The sequence below is a fragment of the Nicotiana tabacum genome, chromosome 13 (genome assembly GCF_000715075.1).
Source record: "Nicotiana tabacum cultivar K326 chromosome 13, ASM71507v2, whole genome shotgun sequence".
NCBI lineage: Eukaryota > Viridiplantae > Streptophyta > Magnoliopsida > Solanales > Solanaceae > Nicotiana > Nicotiana tabacum.
Genome location: NC_134092.1, coordinates 93,374,339 through 93,393,237, shown reverse-complemented (window position 1 = coordinate 93,393,237; position 18,899 = coordinate 93,374,339). Strand labels below are relative to the sequence as shown.

General features: G+C 38.7%; 1 long non-coding RNA gene across 2 annotated transcripts; it reads left to right on the top strand.

Moving 5' to 3' along the window:
• The first annotated feature begins 6,115 nt into the window (after positions 1-6,115).
• Positions 6,116-7,907, top strand: LOC107789119 (uncharacterized). 2 transcript variants are annotated; one of them, XR_001648781.2, is made up of 3 exons: positions 6,281-6,628; positions 7,286-7,408; positions 7,672-7,907. It is a non-coding gene; the product is annotated as an uncharacterized LOC107789119 (long non-coding RNA). The 2 variants fall into 2 exon arrangements; XR_012698103.1 differs by lacking the exon at positions 7,286-7,408 and having other exon boundaries at positions 6,116-6,628.
• Positions 7,908-18,899: the final 10,992 nt, after the last annotated feature.

Genomic DNA, 18,899 nt, shown 5'->3' with positions numbered 1-18,899 from the left:
ATTTTGGCAAATGTGTGGAATATGGGCACGTGTGATGCGAGTTGATTATTGTATTGTGATATTGATGTGCATGTGACAGTATAAGGGTGGTATTGATGCGCATGCGACAAGACGAGGTGGGATTTATATGCGTGTTTCTAGTAAGGGAATTACTTGAAGTGACACGGTGAGATAGATGGGTTAAAGCGTGTGAAACTATTTCGGAAAAAATATTTTTAAAATATATGTGTAAGGCTCACACGACGATATAAGGAAGATTGTGATTGTGATTCGTGAAATGTGAATATGAGGTATGGTACCTCGATGTGATTCTTATTGTACATTCTATATTGGAAAGGCTTACTAATTTGAACAGTATTTGTTTTTGTTCCCTTACTTCATTTCGTTCGTATTTTTTATTGTAATTGGTTACTTGTTGCCTTAATCATATGTACCCTCTTTGTTGTCATTTATTGCTTTTATTTTCATTGTTAACCTTTTACTGATAAATTGCTTTATTGTCATTTAATTGCCTTTACTTCTCCGTTGTTAGATTTAATTAATATTTTGCACATGTTTCTATGTCTAGTAGGTGTCTTGACCTACTCTACCGAGGTTAGGCTTGATACTTACTAGGTACCGTTGTGATGTACTCATGCTGCGCTTATGCACATTTTTGTGCAGATCCATGTACTTCTGCTCGTGCCGGACACCAATGAGTTGATTAGACATTTCGGAGACTCCGAGGTATACCTTCTTGATGCTCGCAGGCCTCGGAGTCACATTCTGTTATTGTTTCTACTATTGTTTATCTTCATATCAAATAATGTTATATTTAGAGATTCCTAGTGTACTTCTTTAGAGCTTATGACTCTGTACCACCGATTTTGGAAAATTATATGACTGTTGTCCCATTTTGGTTTTAATATGAGATTTATCAGTCTAATTTAATGTCTTAGTTGTTATTTCTTCTAAGTTCTCAATGTGTGTTAGGCTTATCTAGTCTTAGCGACTAGGTACTATCACGACATCCTAAGGTAGGATTTTAGGGTCGTGACAACTTAGCAAGCCAAGAGTCAGAATAGATGATTGACACAACAACATCATACCATGCCATATCGGTAAGAGAATATTTTTGTTGGTACAAAGCAAGAGATTTGTGATGGCGTCACTTAGAGATTGTAGGGATTGGTGACATTTGTATCAAGGCAAATATCAGATGCACATTAGTTCTAAAAGATGTGCGGCATGCACCAGATATGCAAATGAATTTGATTTCAGGGATTGCTCTAGATCGAGACGGGTACGAGAATCACTTCGCTATAGGAAGTAGAGGCTATCCTGTAAGGCCCCGTAAATAATTTTCTAATGATTTAAGATTTTAAAGTGCATCAGCGGTATTTGGGAATAACATATTTGAGTATTGAAGGAGACCTATGGGATAGAGCCACATTATGTTGAATTGATAAGGTATGTTTAGGGTATGTTGGAACATACTAAGGTATTTTGGGAATGGCAAGAACTTGTGTGGAACAAGTTGGAGACATTAAGTGGAAAGGATGTTTCAATTGGCATAAGACCCAATTTCAAATAAATTGAACTCCCTCAATATAATAACTTAGGTGGTGTTCTACCTATAACATTAATTCCATTTTAATCTAGTTTCCAACGCATTAAACCGTTTGTCATTTGGATATGTATACAGAAAGTTATGGCCATTTTATTGGACCTATGTCATATGCACGCCCAGATGCACCGCCGCGCATATTTGAGAGTTTCTGCCTCAGATGCGCGGCCAATGCGCGGCCGCGCACGTAGGAACCCATTAAATAACCCCAAGGCCGGGTACAAAGAGAACTAAGTCATTTCTTTGAGTTAGGGCTTGTATATCAAGGGGAATCCGCCCAACACCTCCCTCCCATGTACCGAGGTAATGTTTTTGGAGTAATTTTGAGTTGATTACTACTCCTAAACACTTGTATTAACAAGGATTAATCTTGAATATCCATAGATTTTCATTTAAATTCCCAAATTAGTCAAGAACACTACAAGTTAGGATTTTCATGAGTCTCACTACAAGAGGTATGTCTACAATCTCTAACTAATCTATGGGGATTATTTATGTATGGAATATGTGTTATAACTTAGGGTATGTTGATTGGAAGCCATAAGTTCCCAATTTAAATACATAATTATTGTAGAGATTGAAAGGTGATTTGATGGAATTTTGTTGATTGGGTGTGGATGGATGGTCATGTATGTGATGTTAGAATTTAAGAATTGTTTAAGAATGATGGTGGGATAAATTATTGGTAAATGGTAGTATTTGGATGAACTAATTCTATGGTTAAGAGATGTATAGATTCATGCCTACTAGGTATTTGATAAAATTTTCAAATGAGCTGAAACAATGAATATCTTCCTAGTTTGTGTTCAATTTTGTTATGTCTCAAATAGATTGTGATTGCTAGAATTTCTGGAATATTGTGGTAATTTAAGGAAAGCTCAAAGCGAGGTATGTTGGCTAAACTTTCTCTCTTAGAATCGAATTCCATAATATTTCCGTAAGATTAAGTATGATTGGCTCAAGATTCCTAACTTTTATATTCCGGGTTATTCCCTATAAACTTGATTATTCCAAATGAGCCTTATTTCGAAAGGTCGATGTTCAAAGTATGATTTGCATATTAAAATATTGTGGCTTTGAGTCATGTTTTAAATAAAAACTAGTATACCTACTGGGTGAGAAATACTCGAGATGCTTAAGACTCATAATTGCTCATATGTGTACCTAAAGTCTTGATTAGAAATGTCTTATTGTTAATAATCTATAAAGGTGGTTGGAAATGAAATAATTGTATTGAGGATATAGAGTATGGCCAACGTGCCAAGAATTTAAGTTATGACTGTGGCTAGTAGTGCAAATAATTTGAAAGAATGCGATAAAGAATATGAAACGAGCCTCAACTCAACGGTGTTAAAAGTGATTTGAAAAATAGAATTTGCCTAAGAGCTTTTGTACTCAATTCATGCCCATTAGTGGCTGCTTTAACTAATGTTTTGCTTTATAAATATATCCAGCGTGATTCGAGTTCTATATACTCATGTGTTGAAATTGTACATTGTCATTTATGGAGAAGAGTATTGTAAGAGTAAATGGTGTATTGATTATTTATGATTTTTCATGTGTGTTTCTATTGTTGGTTGGTATGCCTCATTCTTTGGGAAGAAACCATTTGTGTTTGAAGTTCCCATTCAAATGGATTTGAAGTATATGATTTCTGAAATATTCTATATGTTGATATTTGATGGTGATCTTTGAAATTGAAAGAAGTGAAAGTGTGGAATATGAAATACGGCCATCGTACCAGGAATAAAGAATCTTGTGAATGGCCAAATGAGCCAAGGAAATATTGTCGTTGTGAATGACTGAAAATACTAATGAGAACTTATACAATGTGAAAGATGTTGGTGTGAGTACAATTGTAATTATCTTATATCTGTGTGCAAATCAAAAAATAAAATATTTTTGGGAGCATCATTAGTAAATCCGAGGAAGGGTGGGTCATAAGGCCCACACCTGAAACTACACGTGATGGTGTAGGGGTGAATTGTGGTTATTCCCCTTATTTGGGATAAGATTGTGATATTTTTCCCCTTAATTGGGATAAATTGGTAATAATTGTGGAATAGAAAAGTCAACCCATACGGCATATGTGAGAAGATGACCTAGCTGATTGGGTGGAGATCGGACTCCATGTTGCGCACATGGTGGTACTACTCTTGGTAACAACTTTCTTTCGCATCACCTGTCAAACAACATTGTCCGTGGGGAGATGGCCTAGCCGATCGGGCGTGATCAGACTCCGTGATAACAAAGACAGTGGAATATCGGTGCTAATGATCTCCCAACCAAAAATTGTATATGAAGTTCGTATTTTAAAAATTATTATGTTTTAACTAGACATTTGGATATTATTAATTGTGACTTGCTATCTCTATGTGTTGCCTTTTCTTACATAGGCATTCTATTTTGAAAGAAGACTTTTAGCTATACATACTAGTGCTATTCGACAGTACTAACGTCCCTTTTGCCGGAGGCGCTGCATCTTTAATGGATGCAGGTGGTTCTACAGTAGGCGGCATTGATCAGTGATAACAGTACATTCTTTTCAGCTGATTTGGTGAGCCCCACTTAATTTCGGGGTGATGTATCTTTTGTTTCTTATGTACTGCATTTTGAGGTATAGCCGGGGCCTTGTTGCCGGTATTTTCATATTACTCTTCTATTGTACTTAGAGGCTCCGTAGACAGGTTGTGGGTTGTGGTTAATGTTGGGAATTGAACTAGAAATGTTGATATTTGGAAATCATATTTTTCATTAATTCTATAAACTCGTAATACTTTAGAAATTATGAATGAAACTGCTAATGGGAATGAAATGGAAGTTATTAATGAAATCTTTTCAGTTTTGATTAATGGAGTACATCTCCTCTTTATTCATGGATAAGTTTGGGTAGAAGGTAATCTAACAAGCTTGCTCGACCGGGTTTTCTCGGTTGAGCGCCGGTCGCGCTCCTCGATTTTGGGGTGTGACATCACCAAAGGATCATTAGTTATTGATAAAGGAGTCTCTATACACGTTGTACAAGACAACCACTAAGATATGTGAAGGTGGATTACATATGGTTGTAGATGACACACTTGCTATTCTATGGCACCGTAAAATAGGCCATATGAGTGAGAAGGGATTGCAGATCCTAGCCAAGAAGTCATTTATTCCCTTTGCAAAAGTACAACTGTGAATTCTTGTGATTATTGTTTATTTGAAAAACAACATAGGGTATCATTTCAAGCAACTCATGGAAGATAACTGAATATACTTGATTTAGTATATTTTGATGTTTGTGGTCCAACGGATAAAGAATTAATGGGAGGTAACAAATATTTTCTCACATTTATTAATGATGCTTCACGAAAATTGTGAGTTTATTTCTTGAGAACAAAAGACCAGTTATTTTATTTTCCAGAAATTCCATACTTTGGTGGAATGGGAGACGGGTCAACAATTGCGGTATTTCAGGACAGACAATAGAGAAGAGTATACTTGAAAGGAGTTTGAAAACTATTGCTCAAGCCATAGAATCAGACATGAGATAATATTTCATAACACTATGGTGTACCTGAAAGGATAAATCGCACCATTGTTGAAAAAGTGAGAAGTATGCTCAAAATGGCAAAACAACCTAAGTCGTTTTGGGGTAAGGCAGCTTGCACAACCTGTTACCTGATTAATAGAAGTCCATCAAGTCCATTGGAGTTTAACAATATAGAGAAAGTGTGGACCAACAAATATGTGTCCTACTCCCATAAAAAAGTGCTCGGATGTAAAACTTTTGCGCATGTATCCAAGGAGTAGAGAACGAAGCTAGATGACAAAGTTATTCCTTGCATCTTCATCGGTTATGGCGATGAGAAGTTCGGCTACAGATTGTGGAACCCAGAAACGAAGAATATTATTAGAAGAAGAGATGTGATTTTCTATAAAAGATGTGGCCGGGATTGATGGAGTTCAATCAACAAAGACCAAAAATGATAATGATACAATTACTAACTTTATTACTGTTGAAGAATATTTAAGTAAATAAAAGTATGTTCTCTTTAACAGCTTAAACTTTTAGATGAGATGGTCACACACTAGGTTGATGAACACGGGAGCTCTGAGTCCACGAGAGGTAGAACAAGAAAAGCAACAACAACAAGGAAAAGGACAATCATCTTTGAAAAGATCTAAAAGAGAGAAGGTACCACTACAAAAATAATAGTGAATTCACGGCAATTTTAATACGGCGGTTTTTAAAAACCTCCGCAATATGCATATATTACGGGGTTTTCGGAACTGTTATATTTTTCATTTATAAAACGGCGGTTCTATACATAAAATTACGGTCTTGAACAGATGCCATGTTATTTTAATTTTTCACATATTAAAAGACCAAGTATGAACTCTCGCATTGGCATTAATTTTTCACATATTAAAAGACCAAGAAGGTTTCTATGAATACCCGTCCTTTATTTCTATTTTGATTATTTTATTATCGGGTTATTTTTATGCTATTTTTACATAATTTTTTGGTGTTGTTCCTCATTAATTATCTTTTTAATTAATGTTGTACATATATTTTTCTGAGCCGAAAATTTATTAAAAATAATTTATCTACCTTCGCAAAATAGGAATAAAGTCGTACAAACTAAACTCTGCCGACTTAGAATTATAGCGGGTGTTGTTGTTCACATATTAAAATACCAAGACTTCTCACTCTTACCAATTAGAACTCCCTCCCGTCACTCTTCCACCCCAAATTTATTAAACCATATTTTATGCAATTTCTCTCTCTCCCTCCCACCAACTTAGAGCGAATTATCGGCGGTGTATCGGCAGATTGTTGTCAAGTTTCTCTTCTCTCCTCTCTTATTCTTTCATTCCCACTTCTCGCCAAGGCCCTCGATTGGCCTGTGAGACGGTGGCGTTGATTGCGAAGAAACTACCAAGCTTCTGTTGCCCGATGAAGTCTGTTGGCAAGGAGTTCTTCCTCCCCCGTTGTGCTTTTATGATGTCAACTCCCATCTCCAAACAAGGTTTAGCCAGGTCCTCTCTATTTCTCTATGTTTTGATTACTTATTCATGTGGATCTAAGGTTTCACTGTTGGTTCGCATTTTCTCTGTCAATATAGTTGGTGGATCTTTCGTTAACTTGCTTTTTTCTTCTTCAAAGATTGTATATATTTTCTGCTAGAAGGAATGGTTTCATTTGTGGTTAAAAATTAGCTGACAAGCAAGAGATATGTATAGAATAAGAGGTTTTTTGGTCATTACTACTATATGATCTAATGGAACTGTGAAATTCACTTGTATTGGTCGAAGGATTGGATTGTTCTTATAGAATTGACTATAGTACATGTGAAGTGATATTATTCTGTTTTTCTTCCTAGGTGATAAGAGAATGACATTTTTTATAGAAAGAAAGATGTGCTTGCCGCTTCTTCCTTTTTCCCCGGCTTCGCAAATTAATAAGGATTTTGTTTCAATTTTAATTCCACTCATATTTTCTTGTGCTTTTACCGTTCCTTGCGTGGTTTTGGTACTTAGAATTTGCACGATTAGTTCTTAACTTTTTTTTTTCTAGTACTCTACTATGAGATACTGAAAGCTGAAGTGAGAAATTGTCCTTTTATGTTTGTCCATAAGATATTTGATATTTATTTTAAGTAAACCTCACCGACATCTCTTGCTCATGGATGGTAGGTGAGAGCTGAAGAGCTTGAATTATCATCGGCTATTTGGATATGTCAACCTAAAAAAAATAAGCATTAACAAAAAAGAAAAATATTGACAATGTGGAGTTGGATATGCGCAACACGCAAATAGGTATGCTGATAATGTAGCTACTTTATGCTTTAGTTTGGTGTGCCGGAACGTGCTACGTTATCTTGTGCACCGAGGAGGCTTATTCTCTGACTTATGACTTGATGATGTTATTATTGTATTCTTTTGAGAAGTATGAACTGTTCACGTAATTAGCGAGTATCATTAATAATTCTTGCTTCTATTACCTCGCCGAGGTTAGTTAATACTTGGTAAGTACATGGGGTCAGTTATATTAATGCTACACTCTGCACTTAATTTTGCAGATCCAAGTGTTGGACCGACTCGTGGCTAGCTGTGAGTTGTTGTTGTAAGCATCTTCCAAGGACGAGGTAGAGTTGCATCTCGATCGCAGCCTTTGGGTGTTTCTTGTCATTTTAGTACTATTCTTTACTTTCATACAATATTTCATTTTGTGTTCCAGATGTGTACTTCAATTTAGAGCTCATGGCTCTATATTTATCAGTTATGGGGGAGGGTACTTATCGATGCAGTTCATTTATTTTGTTGGCTTTAGACTTATGCTATTTCCACTATTTCTATTATTATATTCCGCTTGTGTTATGTTGACCTGCCTAGCAAGTGAGTTAGGCATCATCAGTCCCACCAACTCATCATGATCAGGGGGATATACTCATCGTCTGGAGCTACTGGTGGCTCCCTACTTGCTGCTCTAGCATGATCTCTAGCTGTGGTACGTGCTCCTCTGCCTCTGCCCCGGCTTTCATTGAACCGGCCTTGGGGGCAACACCATCAGTCACTGTAGCACGTGTTCTCACCATCTGTGAGAGAATAGAAAAACAAAATTCAAACTCCAATATAAATAAATCAGCACGATAGAGAATGAAAGAAAGCAAAAATTTTCCTAACGGTTTGGTAGCCTCTCGAAAATAAATACAGACGTCTCTGTACTGAACCGCAAGACTCTACTAAACTTTCTCATGACCCGTACAACCTATGAAAATAGGGTTCTGATATCAACTTGTCACGACCCAAAAACTACAAACCAGTCGTAATGGTGCCTAACTCACTTTCTAGGCAACCCGAACAAAACAAAATAGAACAAGATAACAGAATTAACGTAAATAATATAAATTCGAAGTCAATGGACATAAATGACTACGTCAATACATAAATCCCCCAGAACTAGTAATACAGAGTCACGAGCTCTACAATAGAAGTACAAGTCTTTAAATACAAATTAAAATATTGTATGGATAATTATAACAACTGAAATGGAATGAGATGCCAAAGTCTGCAGTCAAAATGCAGCTCTACCTCGTCTCTCGGCTACTCACAACAAAAATCACAATGACTTTCGGCTCGGTCCAATACCTGCATCTGCACAATTAAGTGTAGAGTGTAGTATGAGTATAACTGACCCCATGTATTGAGCAAGTATCATAACTAACATCGATGAGATAATAGAGGCAAGATTTATTAATGATACTCGCTAATAACATGCTCAGTTCTTGAATTTCACAAGTACACAACAATAATATCAGCAAGGCATAAATCACAAATGAGGTCATCTCGGTGCCCAAAAGATAATGTGCCATGTATCAGTTAACAACCCATCATATAGAGAAGATATGCGTATATGATCAAGTCTCGTATGCACAAGTAAACAAATAGAGAAGAGATGTACCGTTCTCCCACTAATAAAACTAAACAGCATATAGAGAATATATGCGAATAAATCATGTATACACCCAAGAAAATTGCAAACTAATAAGAGATGCAATAAATCATGTATACATCCAAGCAAATTGCAAATAGAGAAGAGATGCAATAACCAAAACAAATGCTAATAGGTTTTTCTCATACCACGTGTACACCATCAAGAAAGAAACATGAGAGGGTGACCCTAGGGGGATGGATCCTTATCCATACGCTGTACGAATAATTCATGTGCCATATAGATAACCACCACATGTGCTAACACAACTCATATCCGCACGGACTGCTCATGTGCTATGAAGCCAGTCCATACCACACAGAAAGCATATAGAAGAATACATGTATATGAACAATGGATATAAAGTTACATACTCAAGGGCTAATATAAGTGACATGCTAAGGTGTAGGCATGTGTGAAGTGTACTTCCATAGTTCAGACCAAGCGATTACTCCACAAGAATAGAAAGTAACATTTTGAACAGGATATCAACCAACAGATAATCTCTAACATGATTCAAATAGCTGAAAAAGGGGGTACATCATAAGAAGTATGATAACATGAAGCTTAGCAATCAATTGAAGGCATATAGTAGCCTAATCACTACCCCGAGCATGGATAATACTCTGGTACACACACATGGGCTCAATCCCCTCACATGTGCGCCACCCATAAAGCATAGCCAACACTAATAACACAGGCAACTAGTGCCTCAACCATGTTTAAGTAATATACTTACATCAAGCAATCCAAATCAATACTCTAGAAATGCTTTCATGTGTGAATCAACCTCCAAACGGCTCGAATCTAGCCAAAAACAACTCAATGTTATGAAATAAGTCCGTAGGAAATAATTCCAAACAATAAAGATACGCTCTTAAATAAATATACAAATTCAACCTCGGGCCCGCACCCCGAAACCTGGAAAAACTCAAAAATATTAAACACTCATTCCAATACGAGTCCAACCATACCAGTTTCATCCAAATTTGACTCTAATCGGGATTCAAATCTTGAATTTTCACTTAGATAAGGTTTTACCAAAATATCCAATTTTCCCTCTTAGAATCACCAATCAAAAGCCAAAATTAAGTAGGGAATCATGAATAATAATAAAATCCGAGTCAAAAATACTTACCCCAATCCAAATCGTGAAAATCGCCTCAAACATCGCCCAAATCCGAACTCCAAATCGCATAATATAATAAAATGAGTAAAGGTCAACCTAATTGTACACTCAGTGATCGCGAAGTACAAAATCTGATGCCTTCCAAAAGACCATATGCTAATGCGGCCCCAGGACTGTGATCACATTTCACCAGCAGCCAAGCCTACGTGAACGTGGGTCCCTTCCACGAACACGAAGGCAAAATCAACTTGCCTACCCCATCTGACTCACACGCTATGCGAACGCAACCCCCTCTACGCGAACGCACCGCTACAGCTCCTAAAGGATCGCAATCGCGAAGAGAAAGCTCCACCTTCCACCCAAACACAGTAAACGATCGCGTGAGACCTTCTGCGATCGCGATGAAGACACCAGCATCAGAAAACCAACAATTCCAAACATGAGAGAAATGGTCTGAAACCCATCTGAAACACACCCGAGGCCATTGGGACCTCGTCCAACCACACCAGCTAATCTCAAAACATAATACTGACCTACTCGAGGCCTTAACTACACAAAATAGCATCAAAACCACAAACCGTCGATCAAGATCAAACTCTTAAGTTCATAAACTTCAAATCAGCTCCCGATCAAACGTATGAACCTTCTAAACCTTTAAATTGCCAACTTACGCCAAAAAGAATCAAATCGACTTAGGAACTTCCAAATCCAAATTCAGACATACGTCTAAGTCCAAAATCACCATGCAAACCTATTGGAAAGCTCAAAATACAAATCCGAGACCATCTACATAAAATTCAAACATCGGTCAATTCTTATAACTTAAGCCTCCAATAATGAAATCAAGTGTTCTAACTCCCTCCAAAACGTTCCCCAAACCAAACCAACCAACCCCGCAAATTACGAAACATAAAATGAACATAGAGAAGGTAATAAATAGGAGAATGGGGCTCAAATACCCAAAACGACCGATCGGGTCGTTACAACACTTCAGCAGTTGTGTTGTCATCATTCTTCTGGCCACTACTTTTGCCTCGACTTTACTTTGGGAAAATATTTTTTAAAGTGATCGAGTTGACCGTAACTGTAGTACTTTTTACATTTTGACCGATTTCTGGACTTTCTATGACCTTTCGATTTATCACGGGTACTCGAAGCTTTATGAAGACTTCTTCCATTGTTTTCCATGATAAGAGCACATCCCTGGTTTTTAGGATTCTTCCTTATCTTATCATTGAGTAGGATGGTTGATGCGACCTCCTTTAATTCGATGGTATCTCTACCATGTAAGATGGTTGTTGCCAAGTTATCATAGGAAGATGCCAACTTATAGAGAAGGTATTCAAAACAAGGAATGTATACATTCCTGCTCTAGCATATAAATAAGATATGCAATTAAAAATTGTATACAACCATGGAAATGGCAAGTATAGAAGAAATGCAATAACCAAATCAAACACTAACCAGTTTTTCTCATACCGCGTGTACACCATCAAGAGAGAAACATGAGAGGATGACCCTAGGAGGGTGGATCTTTATCCCCACACTGCATAGAAAACTCACGTGCTATAATATCAACCGCACGACGAATTCACTTGTTAATAATCACAACCGCATGGCATAATCACGTGCCAATAATCAAAACCGCACGACATATTCATGTTCCAATAATCACAACCGCATGGCGTATTCACATGCCAATAATCACAATCGCATGACGTATTTAGGTTCCAATAATCACAATCGCATGGACAATTCACATGCCACCAGTCCAATCCATATCACACAGAAGGAAGATATACAAGATTACTTGTACATAAACAATGGATATCGATTTTCATACTCCTGGACTGGTATAAGTGACATGCTAAAGTGTATGTATGTGCAAAGTGTGCTATCGTAGCTCAAACCAGGTAATTACATCACAGAAGTAACAATTATCGAGTTCAATCAGGAGACTAACCTCTATGTAACCTCAAACATGGTTCAAATAGCTCACAAAGGGGGTACACATACAAGATACATCACAAAATGAAGCTTAGTAATCGATTAAAGGCATATCATAGCCTAAGCACTAGCCCGAGCATGAATCCCCGGTGCACACACGCGGGCTCACCCCCACACATGTGCGCTACCCATAACACGTAGCTATCACAAATAACTCAGACAACTAATGCCTCAAACCAAGTTTAGGCAAGACACTTACCTCAAGCAAGAAAAATCAATACTCTAGGAACGCCTTGCCATGCGTATCAACCTCCAGACGACTGGAATCTTGCCAAAAATAACCCACTATTATCAAATAAGTCTATTGGAAACCATTCCAAACAACAAAGATGCAATATCTAACAAATAAGCAAAGTCAATCCAAAATGTCAACCCGGACCCGCACCTAGGAACCCATCAAAAGTCACAAATCCTAAACATACATTCCACTACGAGTCCAACCATACATGTTTCATATAAATCCAGCTTCAAATTTCGAATTATCACTTAAGAAAGTTTTTAGTAAAATCCCCAATTTTTCTCCCATAGATTCATCAATCAAAACCCAAAAACAATGATGGAATCATGAATAATAACCAAATCCGAGTAGAAAATACTTACCCCAATCCAAATCGTGAAAATCGCCTCTAAAATTGCCTAAATCCGAGCTCCCGATCTCAAAATATGATAAATTGGCCAAACCCTCGAAAAAATATAGCCTGCCCAACAATTCTTGCATTTGCGGCCCCTGGCTCCTCTAGCCCAGCTCCGCTTCTGCGGCTCCAAGCCCGCTTCTGCGGACTCGCATCAATAACCAAAATCCTGCAGATGGAAAAACACTAGAACTCAGCAATCTTCAGAAATGCCAACTTAATCCAAAATGATCCGAAATCAACCCGAATCACACCTGAGGCGCCAGGGACTCCGACCAATCATACCAACTAATCCTAAAATATAACAAGGACCTACTTGAGGCCTCAAATCAAACAAAATAACATCAAAACCACGAATTGCACGTCAATTCAAGACTAAGGAACTAATGAACTTCCAACTTCCTAAACTCATGTCGAACCTCATCAAATCAACTCGGAATGACATCAAATTTTGCATACAAGTCCCAAATGACAAACGAATCTATTCCAACTCCCAAAATCACAATCCGACTTCGATATCTTCAAAGTCAACTCCAAATCAAATCTATAAACCTTTTAAACCTTCAAATTCCTAACTTTTGCCAAAATGAGCCAAAATCACCTAGGAACCTCCAAATCTAAATCTGGACATATTCATAAGTCCAAAATCACTATATGAACCTATAAGAACCATCGAAATACCATTCCGAGGTTGTTTACACAAAAATCAAACCTCGATCAACTCTTAAAACTTAAGCTTCCAAGAATGAAACAAGTGTACCAACTCCCTCCAAAACCTTCCCGGAAACAAACCAACCAACCCCGCAAGTCACAAAATATTAAATGAACACAGACAAGATAAATAACAGGGGATCAGGGCTCAAATACTCCAAACAACCGACTGTGTCATTATATTCTCCCCCTCTTGAACAAACGTTCATCCTCGAACGAGTATAGAAACATACTTGATGTAACAAACAGTTATGGATATTTTCTCCTCATGTCGGACTCGACCTCCCAGGTTGGATCCTCAACCCTTTGCCCTATCCACTAGACCTTCACCGAAGCTATCACCTTGGACCTCAACTGTCGAACCTACCGATCTAGAATCGCTACTGGCTCAACCTCATAACTTAGGTCCTCATCCAACTAAACTGAACTGAAGTCTAACACATAGGAATTATCTGCATGATAACGCTGAAGCATAGATACATAAATCACCGGATGAACTGATGACAACCTCGGTGGCAATGCATGTCTATATGCCACTTACCGACTCTCTCATTAATCTCAAAATGGACCAATAAACCACGGGCTCAACTTGACCCACTTGCCGAACATCATCACACCTTTCATAGGTGATATATTTAGCAGAACCTTCTCACCCACCATAAAATCAAGATCACGAACCATCCGATCCGCATAACTCTTTTGCCTGCTCTGAGCTATGCGAAGGCTCTCCTGAATCAACTAAACTCTCTCCAGAGCATCACGAACCAAGTAAGTGCCACACAACCTAGCCTCCCCAAGCTCAGACCAATCGATTGGAGAACGACATCACCTACCATATAAGGCCTCATACAGCGCCATCTAAATACTCGACTGGTAGTTGTTGTTGTAGGCGAACTCTGCTAATGGTAGAATTTGGTCCCACTGACCTCCGAAATCAATAGTATATGCCCTTAACATATCCTCTAAAATCTGAATGGTGCGCTCGGACTGCCCGTCTGTCCGAGGATGAAATTATGTACTCAACTCAACCTGGGCACCCAACGCATGCTGCACTGCTCTCCAGAAATGTGAAGTAAACTGAGTGCCACTATCCTAGATAAGAGAAACAGGTACACCATGTAGACGAACAATCACCCAGATGTAGATCTAAGCCAACCTCTCTAAAGTGTAAGAAGTCATAACTGGAATGAAATGCGGCGATTTGGTCAACCGATCCTGTCACGACCCGAAATTTTCCACCGACGGGACCGTGATGGCGCCTAACATTTTACTTGCTAGGCAAGCCAACGTTAGAGAATCATTAAACAAATTCCTTATTCTCATTCAGTAATTAACAATAATTAACTAAGATAAAATATAATAAGTGCGAAATATCATAAAACCATATTAATTACTACCACCCGTATCTGGAGTCACAATTCACGAGCATTCTAGAATTTATTATAAGTAATAGTCTGAAAGAAATACAATAGTCTGAATGAAAGAAAAAGTAGAACAGAAAAGATAGACAGGGACTTCAAGGTCTGTGAACGCCGACAGATCTACCTTGAGTCTCCGAACAACGGACCAATAGCAAAATCTCAATCAACCCGAGTAGATATCAAAATCTGCACAGAAAGTGCAGAGTGCAGTATCAGTACAACCGACCCCATGTACTGGTAAGTGTCGAGCCTAATCTCGAGAAGTAGTGACGAGGCCAAGGCAAGGCACCTACAAATCAACCTGTACAATTTAACAGTGTATATACAAATAACAGAAATGAAGAACTAGACAGGGAATGTCGGGAGGGGAACATACTGAGGGGAATACTAGATAAAGAACTACAATAGAATGATCACCGGAGCAGCCAATATACCATGAATCAACAGGAATAGTGAATATAGTAAGGAAAAATGCACGACATCACCCTTCGTGCTTTTACTCTCAATCTCACCATAAAATTAATAGAAACGGCACGGCATCACCCTTCGTGCATTAACTCTCATATCATGGCACGACATCACCCTTCATGCTTTTACACTCACCATATGGCACAACATCACCCTTCGTGCATTAACACTCACAATATGGCACGACATTACCCTTCGTCCATTAACTCTCATATCATGGCACGACATCAACCTTCGTGCATTAACTCTCATATCATGGCACGACATCACCCTTCATGCATTAACACCCTCCCTTACCATAATGCAATATATAAATAACAACAGGGAGATAGAATAACAAGTACAAACCTTACTTCAACATTTGGTTCCACAATATAGATCTCAACTTTTAAATAAATACTCGATTACCAACAGAAAATCCGTAAACATGATAATGACGATCAATTTAACAACAATAGTAAAAACATGTAGCAATTAGGCATAGGAAGAGACAATGTAAGAAAACGGAAGAAACATGGAAAAATAGGTAAAATGGCGGCGCATAAGTACTCGTCACCTCACATATACGCCGCTCACATGAATTTCACTTAGCAAATAATCTAAGGTTCCTAATTCCCTCAAGTCAGGGTTAGACACAACACTTACCTAGCTCCGAAGGCCACTTAATTCTCAATCATAGCTTTTCCTTTGGAATTCCCCTCCAAACCACTCGTATCTATTCGAAAATGACTCAATTATATCAAATATTGCTAAAGGAATCAATTATATTGCATAAATTAAATTTCCCAAATTTCCCTTCAAAAAGTCAAAAAATCGACCCCGGGCCTACTTGGTCAAAACCCGAGGTTCGGACCAAAATTCATTTACCCATTCACCCCCGAGCCCGAATATATAATTGGGGTTTGGAATACGACCTCAAATTAAGGCCCCGAGCCCGAATATATAAATGGTTTTGGAATCCGACCTCAAATTAAGGTAAATCCCCAAATTACCGAAATTCCTAGTTTCTACCCTAACCCCTAATTCTACCATGAAATCTCTAGATTTTAGGTTGATAATTCGAGAAATGTAATGGGTAATTGAAAGAAAATGGTATAGAATCAGTTACCTATACTTTGGGAAAGAAAATGACTCCTGAAAATCGCCTCTACCCGTTTGGTTCTTGAAAAATGTTGAAGAAATGGCTTAAACCCGTGTTTGATTCTGTTTTATGCACTGGGCGACAGTATGTATCGCGTTTGCGAGGCCACTGTCACATTCGTGAAGGGTACTGTCTGCCAAGTCTTTGCGTTCGCGAGACCTTGCTCATGTTCGGGATGGTTACTCCCCCTGGCCTTCGCGTTCGCGATGAAGGAACGACCAACCCTCCCCCAGATCCCCAAGTACTTAGCGTTCGCGATGAGCCGGTCGCGTTCACGTTCGCGAAAGGTAAATCCCCCATCACTTTGCGTTCGCGACCAGGCCTTCGCGTTCACGAAGAAGAAGTCTCAGCCTCACCAGTTTACTCTCTGCGTTCGCAAGAGGACCTTCGCGAACGCGAATAAGGATATGCTAGACACCAGAATCTACAGAAAACCAGATTTAATTTTTCAAGTCCAAAACATCCCGTGGCCTATCCGAAACTCACCTGAGCCCTCGGGGCTCCAAACCAAACATGCACACAAGTCCAAAACCATCATATAGACCTGCTCGCGCGATCAAATCGCCAAAATAAGACATAGAACTCCTAATTTATCACCAAATCAAATGAAATTCTCAAGAACACTTTAAAATTTCTATTTTCTCATTTGGGCGTCCGAATCACGTCAAATCAACTCTGTTTCTCACCAAATTTCACAAACAAATCTTAAATATCATAATGAACCTATATCGGGCTCCGGAACCAAAATACGGACTCGATACTAACAATGCCAAATATCAATCATTTCTAAAAAACAAATAATTTTCAGACTTTTAGCTTTTTTCAAAAATTCATAACTCAAGCTAGGGACCTCCGAATTCGATTCTGGACATACGCTCAGGTCCCAAAATTCGATACGGATCCACCGGGACCGTCAAAATACAAATCCGGGCCTGTTTACCAAAAATGTTGACCAAAGTCATCTAAAATTAACTTTTAAGGCATAAATTCTTATTTTCATCAATTTTCAACATAAAAGCTTTCCGAAAACATGCCCGGACTGTGCACGCAAATCGATGAGGATACAAGTGAGATTTTTAAGGCTTAAGAGCGCACATTCGAGTTTTAAAACATAAGATGATATTTTGGGTCATCACATTCTCCACCTCTAAAACAATCGTTCGTCCTCTTTCCGAACCTCGTTACACCCTTCATGGGTGATACCCGAAGTAACACTCTCTCTCCGACCATGAATGCAACATCACAAACTCTACGATTGGCATAACTCTTCTTCCTGGACTGAGTTGTGCGAAGTCGATCCTGAATAATCTTGACCTTATCCAAGGCATCCTGTACTAAGTCTGTGCCCAACAATCGAGCCTCTCCCCACTCGAACCACCCAACTGGCGACCGGCACCGCCTATCATATAATGCCTCAAAAGGAGCCATCTGAATGCTCGATTGGTAGCTGTTGTTGTAGGCGAACTCTGCAAGGGGCAAGAACTGATCCCACGATCCTCCGAAGTCTATAACACAAGCGCAGAGCATATCCTCCAAGATCTGAATAGTACGCTCGAACTGCCTGTCTAAATGAAAGAAACAGTTAACATAAAAGATAGAAGAGGACTTCAAGGTCTGTGAACGCCGACAGATCTACCTTGAGTCTCCGAACAACGGACCAATAGCAAAATCTCGATCAACCCGAGTCGGTATCAAAATTTGCACAGAAAGTGCAGAGTGCAGTATCAGTACAACCGACCCCATGTACTGGTAAGTGTCGAGCCTAATCTCGAGAAGTAGTGACGAGGCCAAGGCAAGGCACCTACAAATCAACCTGTACAATTTAACAGTGTATATACAAATAATAGAAATGAAGAACTAGACAGGGAATGTCGGGAGGGGAACATACTGAGGGGAATACAAGATAAAGAACTACAATAGAATGATCACCGGAGCAGCCAATATACCATGAATCAACAGGAATAGTGAATACAGTAAGGAAAAATGCACGACATCACCCTTCGTGCTTTTACTCTCAATCTCACCATAAAATTAATAGAAACGGCACGGCATCACCCTTCGTGCATTAACTCTCATATCATGGCACGACATCACCCTTCATGCTTTTACACTCACTATATGGCACAACATCACCCTTCATGCTTTTACACTCACAATATGGCACGACATTACCCTTCGTGCATTAACACTCACAATATGGCACGACATCACCCTTCGTATATTAACTCTCATATCATGGCACGGAATTACCCTTTGTGCATTAACACTCTCCCTTACCATAATGAAATGCATAAATAACAACAGGGA